General features: G+C 44.2%; 1 long non-coding RNA gene across 2 annotated transcripts in view; it reads left to right on the forward strand.

The window, feature by feature from the left end:
• Nucleotides 1–10,383, forward strand: part of LOC114817015 — a 63,004-nt gene extending 52,621 nt beyond the window's left edge. Inside the window, exons 5-6 of one of the 2 annotated variants that reach the window (XR_003764850.1) lie at nt 616–832; nt 989–1,106. This is a non-coding gene — a long non-coding RNA (uncharacterized LOC114817015). Of the gene's footprint in view, nt 1–615; nt 833–988; nt 1,107–9,930 lie in introns of those variants that run through there. The other variant, XR_003764851.2, reaches the window with a different exon arrangement.
• Nucleotides 10,384–16,670: the final 6,287 nt, after the last annotated feature.

Here is a 16,670-nt window from a genome sequence, read left to right on the forward strand (position 1 = left end):
TCGATCTCTATCTCCCCTGCCACCCCCCCCCCCCCCCGACACACACCCTACAGCTTCAGGAGGCTGAGAGGGACCCTCCCCACACTGTCCCTCTGAGATTGACTTTGTGTGAATTGGGCTGAATCTTCAGAGTAAAACAGTTGCTTTTCAGGGGCCTGATAATCATGTATAGGACCGTACATTAAAATAACGAAAAGATTAATTCTCCTGGAGCAAACCTGTGAGTTCTTCATGCTAGTACTTCTATCGAGTATTGCCGCCTTGGGAATCTCTTTTCTTCTCCTCCTTAGTGGTATTTATTGAGTGTTTGCTGGGTGCAGGATTCTGTTTTAGCAGCTTGGGAAGATAAAAATGGAGGAAAAGACACAGGCTCTGCCCTACAAGAGCTCATAGTCTCTCAACATTGGTCCATACAAAGACAGGAAAGAGGCAGAGACAGTCTGTTTCCCGTATCCATTCCAGATGCGTCATACATAAGTGCTGCAGGACCGAGGGAGGAGCGAATAAGGGTACATATCCAAGCGCCAGGGAGATGCAGAAGGGAGTGGGAGAAGAGGAGAAGGGCTGAGGGCCTAACCGGGGAGTAAACGATCCTATTTTGACATCCACTTTCAGATTCCACGTTGTGATTTTAAGCTTTGCTGTGTAGACGAGGTCGAACAGAACTGGCCCCAAGTCACACCTCCCTTCACCTCCGCGGGGAAAAAAGAAAGGACCAGACAAGTAGATGACGCCCTGCAATTCTAATATAAACTCCTCAAGGCAGCAAAACTTTCAGTTGTCCCAAGAACCCAGATCTACTCCTGGTGTCCAGTTCAGCTGGAACATACTGGTAAATAATCAACCGTATCTCAACTTCATCTAGTCAGAGCCGCGGATATAAATGTAAAAAAGCATCTATCTGTTCATAATGGAAAATTAGAATGTAGTACCCAGTAGAATAACATTCATGCTCAAACAGAGGCATTTTTTTTTTGTTTATTTGTAGGTACCCTTCAGTCAAATCAGGATAATGATAAACTTAATCAGGTGAATTATCATGGGCTCACCAGCCCATGACTTGAAATAAATTATTCTCAGCCTGAAAGAAATCAGCTTGCAGAGAAATATGGGTTCGTTGAAAATTTTCTCCTTCAGTAACGATGCACCTTTTCAGTTTCCCAACTTCGATAGCTAGCTTACCAACTTTACTGACTTCAGTTTAATATGCTTGCATTATACCGCTGTTTTTTCATCTTGCCCAGACATTAGACGATTTAGGCTTCACAACCGCTCTGAACTCAGTTATCCGGGTAGTTGAATTAATGTTGTTTTAGGCTGAAATATGCAAGATTATTTGTCCAAACGGTATTGTGAAGGCTCATTTAATTTAAGCGATTAGAGATATGATTGGACACTGGTAAATGTGGAGAGGATTGAGCATTTTGATCACAGATCTGAAATTGTCCTGAAACACTCTCCGATTTAGGTTCAGCGTGTGAGCCGATGCTGCTATTTTAATTTTGCATCGAAAGCATTCGTGTCCAAAACGGAGAAGGTTAAATGGCTAGTCGCATAAAGGTCCACCCAGTGGTTAGTCACAGCACAATTTCACTCCTATGGGGTTCATGCTCTGTAATAGGAAAATACTCCACTACTACTCAGATTAATATTTAGCAGTTACTGAATAAGAAAAAAAAGAAAAAGCTATTCACAGTATAGATGAAACCGGATTCGTATCACACTCGTTTGGCATCGCTCAGCTTATTAACAGATGTTGGCTCCTATACGGTAGAGATATTCCCTTTCTTCCTCCACCTTCCCTCTCTCTACATCTCGCCCAGCAACATGGCACAGTGGCCTGGAAGTCACAAGATTGTGGCTGCTCATCCCAGTTCTGCCACTTGTCTGCTCTGTCACCTTGGGCGAGTCACTTCACTTCTCTGGGCCTCAGTTCCCTCTTCTTTAAAATGGGGATTGAGTCTGTGAGCCCTTCTTGGGACGGGGACTGTGTCCAACCCAATTTGCTTGTATCCACCCCAGCATTTGGTGTAGTGCCCGGCGCATAATGAGCACTTAACGATTCCCACAATTATTCTCATTATTATTTGATCTCAGACGGGTACACAACAGGGGTGGTAATTGCTTATGGCACATATGATTGGATCACGGGCTTTCCTGGGCATTCCCGCTGAGCATCCTCCATCCCGGATGAAGGAGTGGGTTTATGAGCCGCTACTGAGCCGCGTACTCCGGTTGCTTCTCGGAGACAGACGCCGACTCATTCGGACCATCCGCCCATCAGATGTCCCGAGGGCTGGGGGGAATCAAGGCAGTTTCCCCACGAGCTTCCCAGCACTGCATCCTGTCTCTTCGGGGGATGGTGGCATCCGGTCATACGTATTGAGTGCTTACCGTGTGCACAGCACTGTCGGGAGCACTTGGGAGAGTACAGTATAACAACAAATAGACACTTTCCCTGCCCGCAGCGAGCTTACAGTGTCAAGACTTCCTCACAACCCCCGGCCTCCTGCAGCCCCCACCTCTTGGGAGGACCGAGGAGGTGCCGGGGGGGGGGCTCCTTCAGGGAATAAGGAAGAGTTGAGCTGAGCGGGCAGGTGTGGAGGAGAAGTCCAAGCAAGGCAGGAGCAGGGCTCACAGAATGTCCACTCCCTTCTTCCCCGCTCCGCACCCTCTCCGTTTGGCTGGCCCTTGTGTCGTTTGGATTCCCTGTGGGCGGGGAGCCGGTCTGGCGACTCTGACATATTGTGCTCTCCCAAGCGCTTAGGACGGTACTCTGCGCACAGTGAATGTTCAGTAATGAACATTGGTTGAGAGAGAACGGTCGAGGTGCTGAGCTAAGGAAACTTTGCCTGATAAGTGAGCCGTAGTTCAAAGTGTCCCCGATATTTCATGGAACCTTTGGGCGAGTCACTGAACTCCTCTGTGCCCCCATTTAGTCATCTGTAAAATGCTAATTGAATACCTGTCCTCCTTCCCTCTTAGAATGTGAGTCCTAAGGAGGCAGGAGCTCTCTCTGGCCCCATCGTCTCTTTTCTACCCCTGTTATTAATACAGTGCTTGACGCATGGTGAATGCTTAACGAATGCCGTGATTATTGTAAATGAATCCCTCCTTATACAGAAGCAAGGTCTCACATATTTAGTATTCAAAACCCCCCGACTTTGGAGAGGTTTTAGCGGAGGCTGGAGCAGCCCATTTTTGAAGACCAGACGCCGAGACTGAAAAATCTAACACCAAGTCTGCAAAGCTTAGGGATGCCATCTTCGTGAAGCTCTAAAGGCCTCAGCGCCGAGAGGCATGAGGCCTTTTTTTCCCCAGCAGAATTAAAGCTCTGCTAAATCGATCTGCTTACAGTTAACGAAATCAAGGGAAGGAACGCTGTTATCACATTTTGAAAGGCCATTCCCACCTAAATGTATGTGAGCCCAGAGGCCCTGCACTTTAGCTGGGGAATCTGCCCATTTCCTGCTTGGAGGAAAACAGTCTTTTTTCACTAGCCAAGTAAGGATCACAATGCTGCTGTTTGCAACTGTGATTGTGACCAAAACCAGAGCAACCCACTCGATTCGTCCCATTGCTTTTACAGCAAAGAGAAACAGGGTGGCCTTGTGGATAGAGAATTCTGGGAACCAGGGGAGATCTACTCCCTGCTCTGTCACTTGCTTGCTGGGTGCCCTGGGGCAAGTCACTTGACTTTTCTGAGCCTCGATTTCCTTAGTGGTATTTATTGAGCATTTACCGTGTCCTCCTCTTTAAAGTGGAGGTTAAATACCTGTTTTTTCTTCCCCTTGGACTGTGAGTCCACCTTGGGAATGGGACTGGAGCTCACCGAATTATCGTTTATCTACTCCAGCCCTGAATTCGGCACTCGGCTGGTTGGAGAAGCAGCATGCCTAGTGGAAAGAGCCCGGACCTGGGAGTCAGAGGACTTGGGTTCTAATCCTGCCTAGCTGCACAGAGACCAGCGCTGAGGGAACGGAGAAATCATTGTCTTGAACACAAATTAATTTGAATCGAAGAGATCCGAAGAAGTCGGAGATTGGTTGTATCTTATGGCGATTGAAACACAGCCAGGTCTACAAGGGTTATACCTTTACTCATAGCATTTTAGGTATCGGTGCATTCATTCATTCATTCAATAGTATTTATTGAGCGCTTACTATGTGCAGAGCACTATACTAAGCGCTTGGAATGTACAATTCGGCAACAGATAGAGATAATCCCTGCCCACTGACAGGTTTACAGTCATTCGTGAGTACCTTACAATATTAGTTGGCTAGTTCAAATAAAGAGCGTATATTAAAATAAGGTATTAATACCGGGAGCATTTCTGTTTTGCTTGTACCTCACTCCACTTGAGTGTGTTAAATTATCGTAATAGTTTTTCAGACTTAAACTGCGATAGAGCCATTAAAAAGAGTAATTTTAATATCAAACATCTTCCATTTAAATTATTCACCCAAACACTTGATGGTTTATAACTTAGAATATGAGAAAGCAATTCAGTCAACCCGAGAATCATAATGATGGTGCTTTATAGCGGCACAATTTTTCATTTCTAAAGAAAGGAGGGAAGAAGTAACGTTTCACATTAAAGTTGAACGTTTCTAATTTTAGAACGACGTGCACCTGAATTCTCGCCGGAGCGTAGCAGAGGTCAAGACTTCCTGGAGCAAGCATAAGGATAGCTTAAAAATAGTCCATCGGAAGAAAGGCTGGATTAAGCCCCCTGTGGGCTCCAAACTGATGGAGTCTGGGCCCCCCGCCAGATGACTCGTTACATCATTTCACCACCCTGAATTCGGGATGGCGTGGTGAAGCCTTTATGTCATGCCAGTTGTTGGCTCCCTACAGAGATGAAACCCAGAACTGGGTTTCATTCCAGCAGACTCTGAATCCCGTGTGGGAGCGACCTGATTGCCTTGTATCGACTCCAGCCTTTAGCGAGCTACTTGATATAGCACTTAAGAAATACACAGTTATCATTGTTAAGTAGCTGGGAAGGGGTCATCTTGTAAACTTCCCCTTTGCACGTTGAAGTCTAAAACATATATCCGTGTTCTTTGAAGATGTGGCTAGCGTATTTAGATCATGTGGGATTTTGGATTGGCTAGTTTGAGCAAGAATGGGTCTCTCCGTGTTCCAGGTAGACAGCAAAATAGCTGTTGAAATAGTCATTGTGTTCCACATTGTCCTAACTTGGATCACTGAGCCACAGCGAGCATCGGTGTCATAAATCTGAATTCATTTTGACTGTGGACTGTTACAAACGAGGTGACAAATCAAGCCTTGTGTCATTTACACATCGTTTTGACATCTAACCAGTGAATCGAAGTGCCGTGGCTTTTGTTGTAGCCTGATCTACGTGCACCTCAGGTACCCGGAACAAATACAGTGATCGTCCTCGACAAACGATACGCTTATAGATGATTGCCTTCTAGGTTTATGAGAAAAGGAATGATTGCTTGGAAAAGACTCCTCCTAAGAGGAGGCTCAGAGACGTGAAGTGACTTGCCCATTTTACAGACGAGGTAAGTGAGGGACAGAGAAGTGAAGTCATTTGCCCAAGGTCGCACAGCAGGCAAGAGGCAGAGCTGGGCTTAGAACCCAGACCCTCTGACTCCCAGGCCTGGGCTCTCTCCACTAGGCAAGAGCTTAGTACAGTGCTCTGCACACAGTAAGCGCTCAATAAATATGATCGATTGATTAATTGATCCCCCACAGTGCGTTTTTCTCGTAAATTCCTACGCAAGTCCATGATCCTGTCTACAAGTCCGGGAACGGAGGAGGTGAGTCTGTACGCGATTACTACTATAAAATGAATTCTGCTTATTCCATCCTCTAGGTGTTGCATGCTTTTCCTCTTCTAGAAGGCAAAAATAACGTAGTGGGGATTTCTTGTTTTTTTAATTCTAAGTCATTTACTATAGGCTGTATCATAGAATGCGTTCTCAGGCAGAAAGAGACTTTTCACTTTCACAGCTATGCTATACTAAAGTCAGTTTCTTCTTAGGTAATTTTTACACCCCCCCCCCCCCGGTTTTATCTTCCCTTTCTCTGTGTACTCTATTTGCCTCACCTTCCTAAGTCAGTCAACTATTTTGGAACTAACTTATATGCAGCAGAAGTTGTATTAGGTTGCCAGTTATGTGGATAGTTGCTAAATAAGTGAATAAATCAAGCCCTCTTTTTTCCCCTGGCTTGCTCTCCCTCCTTGTACTTCCTCCTTGTGCTTCCTCTGTGCACTTGGATATTTGATATTCATCTGGCACCCAACTCCACAGGACTTATCTATGTACCTTTAAGTTATATAATATATATTACTTATTCATATTAATGCCTTTCCCCACCTCTAGACTGTAAGCTCATCATGGACAGGGAAGGTGCTTGCTAATTCTGCTGTATTGTACTCTCCCAAGGGCTTAGTACAACGCTCGGCACGTAGGTGCCCAATATATACCATTGACTGATTGGGCAGTTGATAAAATAGTCCCTGGTGACAACAGCTTTTTCCTGGCACGTTCCAAGAGGAAATAGAGATAACTATAGATTTCCATTCTAGCCAACAATATCAAGAGCCCTAATATTGTGAATGTGACACTTTTACTGGATTAACGATTCATATTCTTGAAGAATATTCTTGTCTGCCCTGAACCTCCTCTTCTCTTGGAAATAACCCAAACTCAATCACTTTCCTTAGAGACCTCCCCTTCGGAGTTCTGTGACTTTTCCACTTCTCCCCCTTCATCTGCAATTGTGAGGCTCAGCTATGGACATAATAATACCAGACAGGCCAGGCACTAAGGAATCAAAGGTATTTTCAGAGCTCACTTAACTTTTCCTACCTGTGAGATCTAAGAATAATTAAAGAAAAAACCAAACCTTTTCTTTTAATCATTCAATGAATGGTATTTATTGCATGCTTACTGTTTGCCGAGCACTGTACTAGCTTGGGAGAGGACCATAGAATAGAGCCTTCCCTGACTAAGTTCTCCTTTCCTCTTCTCCCACTCCCTTTGGCATCGCCCTGACCAGCTCCCTTTATTCATCCCCACTCCCAGCCCCACAGGGCATATGGGCATATCTGTCATTTATTTATTTCTGTTAATATCTATCCCCCTCTAGACTTGAAAGCTGGTCGTGGGCAGGGAACGTGTCTGTTAATTGTTGTACTCTCTTCTCCCAAGCACTTAGTAAAGTGTTCTGCACACATTAATCGCTCAATAAATGTGACTGACATTTCCTGTCCATAGCAAACTTATAGGGTAGAGGTGGATGCAGATAGGAATATAGATAAGTAAATTACAGGTATATACATAAGTGCTGTGGGCTGAAGGAGGGGTGAATAAAGGGTTCAAATCCATGTGCCATGGATGAATACCTTTACGCGTATAAAAATAGAAGGAATTATAGGAATTTTGGAATTACAGGCCCAACTTTATAAATGATGCTGCAGTTTGGGAAGTGATTTGAGAGTTGGGAGAGTTGGGGGGAATGGCAGAAACTTGGCCTAGGTTTGCAGTTGGTAGTTTTCCAAGTCTTTTCCCACCTGCCCCTCATCCTGAAACAGTTCAATACTTCATGGAAAAGTGGCTTCTGAGAGGCAGAAACATTCATACTTCATGTAGGAGGCTGTACTGTTGTGTTTTGATCAACAAGTTGCATATCACAGTGATCAGGAAACAGTATAATGCCACAGAGAATTATTTATCTGTATAGGCACCGTATGGACAACACTCCCGGTTCTACAGAGACACACAGATTTGAGAGGAAAAATGGTACAAGTGGGAAAAATAAGAGCGGGGAGTTGGATCGAGTTTGTTGTCCCCAAAATTATAGGTCACCTGTTTAGGTAAAATTATAGCTTTGAAAGAAGAGCAATATACTTTTTAAAACAGTTTAGCATAACAAATTTCCTTGCAGCCGAGCAATGGAAAGATGTTTCTCCTTTGAACTTTCAGCATTTCTCACTGTTGGTTTGCTCAGAATTTCCCCAGGAGAAATAGCATTCTCTGCGTTACTTTTTTTTGGTTTTTGTTTTGTTTTAATCCTCTGGTATCTTATCTCTTTTTTGATCTCCCTCTGAGGTGGAAATCATGATTTCCAACTACTGCAAACCACTGACTCAACAGTGACAATGAGAATAGGTCAGGAATTGCATGAGAGTGGTTTCGTACCTCTGCAAAAGAAAAATAACTTTAATGGGTGAGACTTCTTTGGTCAAAAAAGAAATATATTTTGGGGGGAATTCAAACTTCCCATTAAGAAACATTCAGCCAGATACGTTCTTCAGATCTATGAGAAGATCAGCTTCTTTCTTTTGTGTGAGAAGCAGCATGGCATAGTGGCAAGAGCATGGGCTTGGGAGTCAGAGGACATGGGTTCCAATCCTGGCTCCGCCACTTGTCTGCTGTGTGACCTTGGGCAAGTCACTTAACTTCTCTGTGCCTCAGTTCCTTCATCTGTAAAATGGGAATAGGACCGTGAGCCCCATGTGGGACAGGGACTGTGTCCAACCTTATAAGCTTGTATCTACCCCTGTGCTTCGTACAAAAACTGAAAGCAGCATGGCCTAGTGGATAGAGCCCGGGCCTGGGAGCTAGAAGGTTCTGGGGTCTAGTCTCGGCTCTCCACTCGTCTGTTGCGTGACTTTGGGCGAATCATTTAACTTCTCTGCGCTCAGTTCCCTCATCTGTAAAGTGGGGATTAAGACTGAGAGCTTCATGTGGGACAGGGACTGTGTCCAACCTGATTAGCCTCTGTCTACCTCAGTGCTTAGAGCAGAGCCTGACACGTAGTACATACAATTATTATTATTATTATTGTTAAAATCTTGTGCTTTACAACTGGAGCAGGTAAATCTCTTTGACTCTCACCAAATTTTAACTGCACAGATGAGGAACAGTTTATAATTCATCTGCAGCGAAACCCCTCCTTTTGAAAATCTCAAAGTGACCACCCTGTTGCTGCTGTTGGTATAGGGGTCGTTTAGCCCCCGTCATGTCACATACAATGTTGGTATTTGTTAAGTGCTTACTATGTGCAGAGCACTGTTCTAAGCGCTGGGGTAGACATAGGGGAATCCGGTTGTCCCACGTGGGGCTCACAGTCTTAATCCCCATTTTACAGATGAGGGAACTGAGGCCCAGAGAAGTTAAGTGACTTGCCCACAGTCACACAGCTGACAAGTGGCAGAGCTGGGATTCGAACTCATGAGCCCTGACTCCAAAGCCCGTGCTCTTTCCACTGCGCCACGCTGCTTCTCATACAGGGACATACAGTCCCTGTCCCACACAGAGCTCATAGTCTAAAGGAGAGGAGAAAATAGTTATTTCAACCTTGTTTTGCAGATGAGGAAACTGAGGCACAGAGTGGATGAGTGACTTGCCCAAGGTCACCTGGCAGGCACGTGACCTAGCCAGGATTAGAACCCAGGGCCTCTAAATTCCTGTGCTCTTTTCACTAGGCCACGGTGGTCTTCAAAGCCTTTCTTTGTTTTGTTTCAACATCCCCCACACAAAGGACATCTGAGTGAGAGGTGGTACCTCCATTTTAAGCACGAGGACTTTGAGCGACAGAGATGTCGATTGACTTGGCCCCAGTCACGCAGCGGGAGGTCGGCAAAGTTGGGACTGGAATCCAGGTTGGCCGTCACCCCCTCCCACGTCCTTTCCAGTGCTTTCCTGCGGTAGATGGGATGGCTTTCAGATGAAAACTCACTTGGACCGGGTGGCCACGAGAACACAGCCCGATGTTTTCCTCTCTGCTCTCCGCTTAGGAGACCACTGGGATCCTAATGTAGCGCGATCATTTTTAGGTGATTTCAACGGGAATCCAATCAGTCAGTATTCTGGATATTGTGGCTAAGGTGAGCGCTCTCAGTACTTTTAACTAAATCACCCTCATTTTCCTTCATTCTTCATTTAGGCAACACATTATCAGTGCCATCTGGAAATCCTTGAAAACGGAAACTCAGCCACCCTCCTCCACCTCTTCTGTTTCATTTCCCATTAAATATTAAGTGTGTTCAAATTAAATGTACTTCAGTTTCCAAATGAAGAGTTTGCAAAGGCCGGGCCTTTCTTGAAAATGAGGCAGAAGTCTTTCTCGAAGAATTCTGAAAATAGAATGCAACTCACTTGCCTTCTGCGTGGTATTTCTTCCAGAACGTCAGTGTCCATCATCATTATTACGGGCTCTGTCCCTGCTCTGTATTGCAAGGGGGAAGAAACATAGAAAACATTTGGTTAGTGAATGCTAAAACCATGCAGCCAAGTGTGAAATTATTTCATGTTCCCTTTCATTACCGAATGGACAGTTAATGATTTGACCGGTGTCTACCCTTACAGAGTTCTGCCTATAAACCGTTCCCAAAGAGAATTCTTTTCCAGTACTCTCTTATTGTCTCTGCAACAACTGATTCTGTTATCGCAATCGAGATCGCATTTTTATATCCATTCTTTTCAGGAGATGTCGGCGTTTAAAACATTTTTGCGGCTAGGTTCTAAAATTTCATCATCTTGGCTATCGTTTATTGCCCTCCAAGAGCCGAGGATGTCGAGCACTACTTTATGGTGACCCTCCTCGACCTCTCGGCTACCTTCGACCCTTCAAACCACTCCCTTCTCCTGGAAGCATTCGTTAACCCTGATTCGACTGACCCAGGTCTCTTCTGATTCACCTCGTTTTCCATCCTGGCCATTCCTTCTCAATCTGCTTAATAATAATGTTGGTATTTGTTAAGCGCTTACTATGTGCCGAGCACTGTTCTAAGCGCTGGGGTAGACATAGGGGAATCAGGTTGTCCCACGTGGGGCTCACCGTCTTAATCCCCATTTTACAGATGAGGGAACTGAGGCACAGAGAGGTTAAGTGACTTGCCCACAGTCACACAGCCGACAAGTGGCAGAGCTGGGATTCGAACTCATGAGCCCTGACTCCAAAGCCCGTGCTCTTTTCGCTGAGCCATGCTGCTTCTCTTCATCTGCTTCTTCCTCAGCCTTTCCCCCCAGCTTGTGGGAGCAGGGGAGTGATTTGGGTTAGGAAGGAGGAGATGAGGCTACATCCCTGGTGAATTTGCCAAAGTACTCAGTCCAGTGCTCTGCACATAGTAAGAGCTAATTTAAGAACATTGATTGATTCACCAGAGATGAAACAGCGGTCAGTCGAGGAAAAAAAAATGGTGTTCTCTGGGCTGAGGTGGAAGACAGGCATAAATTGTATACATACAGGGAAAGCAGGAGGAAACACATAGATACATCTGGTAATAGCAATAGCAGAGAAGCAGTGGGACCAAGTGGAAAGAGCACGGCCCTGGGAGGCAGAGGACCTGGGTTTTTATTCCGGCTCTGCCACGTGCTTTCCGTGTGATCTCGGGCAAGTAATTTAACCTATCTGAGCCTCAGTTTCCTTATCTGTAAAATGAGCCCCGTAAAATGAGCTTTAACATACCCCAGTGCTTAGTACAGTGCCTGCCACATAGTAAACGCTTAACAAACACCATCGATTAAAAAAATAAAAATGCAAGACTATGGGAAAGGAATGAATGATTGTGAAGTATGTCAAATTTGTATGTACCCAAATGCTAAAGGTGGCTGAGTAGGCACATGCGGAAATATGGATAATGTTTAATAGCTTTAAACGTGAAACAGATTAGAAATAAAAATGATGTTTCCTTCAGAAAAATAGCCTCCAAAATACATGCTTGCCCCATGCAGGCACACCCAGAAGTCTTATTTTCGAGAAAAAAGATGTCCTTATATCTTTCCTATGTTCCAGATAAATAGCACGAGTCATAACAAGAGGTGGCCTTCTTTGAAGATTTTAAGAAGGTTGACCAGGAAAAAGAAAGGGAGGGCCTTTTAGTTTAAAAAAAGACTAAATCATGATTTTGCAAACCGAACCATCTGGACCTCACTGGTCGGGACCCTGTGAAAAAGGAAAATTAGCAGTGTGCGTTGGGTGAGATACATCACATTTCTTTTATAATATGGCAGAGTGTCACCTGCCAAATCGGCAGAAGAATGAGGTTTCCTTCAGACGTAGTGCAAGGCTCTCGCGCATTCGCTCGTCCATGGGAAGATATGAGATGTTGATGGATTGAACAAATGCCATGCTTTATTGACAAGTCCTCCCCGCTTTACATTTCCTTAATTTAACCTAGCCCAGAGGGAGAAGGAAACGCGATATCAGATGCAAAGGAGAGACCAGATTCCCCAGTCCAAAGGCTGACACTAAGTTTTCATGTTTTTCTTATCTGGAACGGCAGCCTTCAAAAATTGAATTTTGAAATCAATAGGAAGTGAGATATGTGTAGTTTAGTTTTGAAGCATTTGCCGTATAGATTGGGCTACCACTTGGGTTATTAAACAGAAGAACAGCTACACTGGTTGACATTTAGAACTGGAATCCATCACGTTTTTGCAATGGAACGACTCACTGCTGGAAAGCAATTGCATTCATGAAAGTGCAGAGCTGATTGATTTTCACCACATTTCAGTTTACTGACATCCAGAACAAATGGGGAACGTGTGTGTGTGTGTGTGTGTGTGTGTGTGTGTGTGTTTTGGGCTAATACACTACAAATTTTTAAATGTAAACTACACAACCATCTACCTGTCGTACTGCTACCTATCGGCCGACCAACGGAGATAATATTCTGGTTAAGTATTGTGTCCAAACCCACTCTTCCATTGGCCCAGATTTAATGAATGGTGGTAATTCAGTAAATATTATGTGAATTATTTCAAGGTTGCATTTAGGTTTTTCCGTTCTCACCGATAGTATGTGAATTGAAAATGCTGGTACAAGAGCTGAATGAATAGGAACTTTTCCGATGCCAGGTACACCGATCCCGATCACCACCTTGGACCCTATTATTAGCATAATCACTGCTGGAAATTTCATTTTCCTCTGCATGTATCTCCATGGCCCAGGCATCAGAGAGTCGATTCAGCCGATCTAAATCCTCCTCAATTTGAATGATTCTGTTCCTCAAAAATCTTGAGCTATTTTTTAGCCTGAATTATCTTGATAATAACCTTGCCCTCCGCTTGATTTGTCCATTTAGAGAAAGAGCAGGGTACCTTCACTCGTATCTACCCCAGCACTTAGAACAGTGTTTGACGCGTAGTAAACTCTTAAAGGAGGCCGTTATAATAAAAATAAGAAGAAATTAAATGAAGGATTTGACAGCAAGGAATGGCACGGGTGGAACAACAGGGTATGTCCCTTTCATACCTATCTATCAGAATATAAAAATTCAAATTTTCAAAGTTTTGTAAGTTTATTCATAATAAAGAGTGTGAGCTCCTTAATACCTGGCAGTAGGGTTCTTGTCTCGTCTTATGCTGTCGAGTCGTTTCCGACTCCTAGCGACCCCATGGACACATCTCTCCCAGAACGCCCCACCTCCGTCCGCAATTGTTCCGGTAGTGTACCCGTAGAGTTTTCTTGGTCTAAATATGGAAGAGGTTTACCACTGCTTTCTTCTGCACGGTCTCCAACCCTCGACTCTCTCCCGTGCCTCTGCTGCCCCGCACAGGGTGAGTTTCGACCTGTAGTGGATTGTCTTCCACTCTCTAGACACTGCCCAAGGTAGGAATGGAATGGGTGGATTTCTGCTTGACTCTCCCTCCCCTAGCCAAGACTGGTAGAGGACTGGAAACTCTCCAGGTGCCCTCTTGAGAGGGGATTAGTGTTCTAGCAACCACTTAATATTTTTTCTCCGAGCTCATTTCCCCTACTGCCTCTCCCTTTGGCATCACCTTTGCATGTCTAGCCTTTATTCACCCCACCCTCAGCCCCAGAGAAGTTATGTCCATAGCTGAAATATATTTTAATGTCTGTCTTCCCCTCTAGGATCTAAACTCCTTGTGGTCAGGGTACACGTCTGCCAACACTGTTGTAGTGTAACTTAGCTCAGCTAAGCGCTCGGTACAGAGCTGTGCTCACAGTAAGTGCTCAATAAATGCCATCGATCGATGGTAAGACAGCCCCGATGGAATCTCTTGCCATAAAAGACTGACGAGCCTCAGGTCAGTGCCAGAGACTTCGGAACCGAGACCCCGTGGAGAGGCGTTGATTATGCTAGTGGTTTGCCCAGTGCCATTCACATGCTTTTTGTCCTCGTCGAGACACATTCCGGTTGGGACGTGGTCAGCAGGAAGGAAGTAGACAGGTAATGCTGCAGCACGCTGTGATCTTCACACCATGTTTTCACACACGGCCACAGAAACATTTAAAAAGCAAACCCGAGTGATGTTTATTTCCAAAACAACAGTGGTTTGGTTTTTCATTTGCGGGACTCAATAGGATATAAATGTCTGAATTGCCTTTTTTAAGACAGATCACATGGATAAGAGGGATCTGTAGTATTTTCCTTGTTGTGAGAGGAATTTACACAAATCCATTACTTTCACGGCACCTCGACTGAGGGGTGAATGGTTGTGTATTTGCATGTTGTTTCCGCTCGGAGTTGTGTGATTAAAATCGGGGGTCAAGGCTTCTCATTATTTAGGGAAGGAGGAAGTTTGGATATTGCAGATTGAATCGAAGGAGGATATGTCGTAGTCTAGCTCACTTAAAACCAAAGACAACGCTTTACTTTTGTCAGTTCTGTGCAACTAAAATTATTTTGCAGACGCAAAGATCCGTAACCTCTGCTCGTGTTATTCGTATTTTTGAGGAAATAGCAGCCTAGTCCCAGAATCCTTCAGGTTGGGTATTTATACTGCAACCTCTCTTAACCAAGAGAATTAGGCTCAATAACTTTTTTAATTAATAAGAAATGGCAAGGTGAATATGAGAAATGACGTGGTAAATGGGAAATCTATTAGCCTGCAAAAGAGTCTTGCAGGAGAATAGTAAATGACTTGCTATAAATTACCCCACAATCAAGTCTTAGAGGATTTCTTTAGTGCAGAACTCTGCCCAGAGTAGTTTTTATATTTTAAAGGATTATGTTTTGAGAATGATCCCGTCTTTATCTCATTGAACCTTACCAAACCAGTTATTAATTAGTCTATTTCATTTCTTTAATCACTGAACCCACTTGTAAGAAAGGGAAAATGGCAAGTAATTGGAGTGCTGCATCTTGCATTTTCTCTTTTCAAATGTAATAAAATACCAAATGCCAGATGCACCACTCAATCACTTGCCATTTTCCCTTTTTTTACAAGTGGGTGAATATTCTTTTTTATAGAAAATATAAGCTGAGTGATTATTTTGAATTCTGTATTACAATTATTATATTTTCCAATTTTTTGGGATGTAGATAAGGTTTTTTCTTTTTGAGATGCAGTCAATCATTGCAGGATCTTGACCTGTTAATAAGCACTCAAGGCAGGAAGCTTCGCCACAGGGAATCTACATGCGTCTAGCCTGAAAAGAAGCAGCACGACCTAGTGGAGAGACCATAGGCCTGGGTTTTTTTTAAATTTGTATTAATGTCTATGCCCCCCTCTAGGCTGTAATCTTCTGGGCAGGAATGCGTCTGTTTATTGTTATATCGTGCTCTCCCAAGTGCTTAGTACAGTGCTTTACACACAGTAAGCGCTCAATAAATGTGATTGACTGAATGACTGACAAATGATTCGGCATCTAATCTGGCTCCACCCTTTGTCTGCTGCGGGACCCTGGCCAAGTCATTTCACTTGTTTCTGACTCAGTTTTCTCACCTGTAAAATGGGGGGATAAAACCTGTCTATGAGAATAGCACTCTCTACATATTAGACAGTCAGAATAGTGTGCCCTGCACTATTTTTCATCCATTAAGTTCATCTGGTCAGTAGTCACGAAGGGACAAGAATTTCAGGGAAGAGAATGAATGACTCCTTGTGGATGCCCCGCTTTCGATTCCAAATATTTTTCAAATGAATTTTGTCTTTCAGAGTGCCACTTTTCTCGAGTGGCCTAATAGGAATGATAGTGATAGTGGTATCGATAAGTTCTCAGTTTGTGCCAAGCCCCGTGGTAGAAGATAGCGATATCAGACACAGCCCTCGAACCGTGTGGGACTTAGAGTCTAAGGGGGAGGGAGAACGGGTGTATGAAGAAACCGAGCCACACGGTGACTGTACCTTTTGAGCACTTGCTATTTACCCCTCCCTCAGCCCCACAGCCCCTATGTACATTCTGTGATTTATTTCTGTTCATGTCCATCTCCCCCTCTAGACTGTAAGCTCCTTCTGGGCAATAGAACCAACTCTGTTGTACTCTCCCAAGTGCTTAGTACAGAGTAAGCACTCGGCATATACCATAGATTGTTTGACTTGTCCATGGTCACCCAGCAGGGAAATGGCAGAGTTGGGTTTAGAACCCAGGTTCTCTGGCTGCCAGGTACATGCTCTTTCCATTAGGTCACACCACTTCTCAAACCCCATTCAGCTTCGCTGCCTAGCAGAAGATTATCGTCCCCACCCGTCGAGATCTGTAGCCCAAAGAGTTCAATTTACATTTGTTCCTTTTAGATTTAGATTATCCATTTCCTCAGATAGGGCTCATTAGAGGCAACTTGAACCTGAGATATATGTCTAATGGTTTCTAAAGAACGTTTAAATTGTTCACCAGAAGATTAAATCCAACTGTCTAGGAAGTGAAAACACAGTTTTAGAACATAGAAAGCGAAGGGTCAACACTCATTCAATAGTGATGATGATGGTATTTAT

The sequence above is a fragment of the Ornithorhynchus anatinus genome, chromosome 15, assembly GCF_004115215.2.
Source record: "Ornithorhynchus anatinus isolate Pmale09 chromosome 15, mOrnAna1.pri.v4, whole genome shotgun sequence".
Taxonomy (NCBI): Eukaryota; Metazoa; Chordata; class Mammalia; order Monotremata; family Ornithorhynchidae; genus Ornithorhynchus; species Ornithorhynchus anatinus.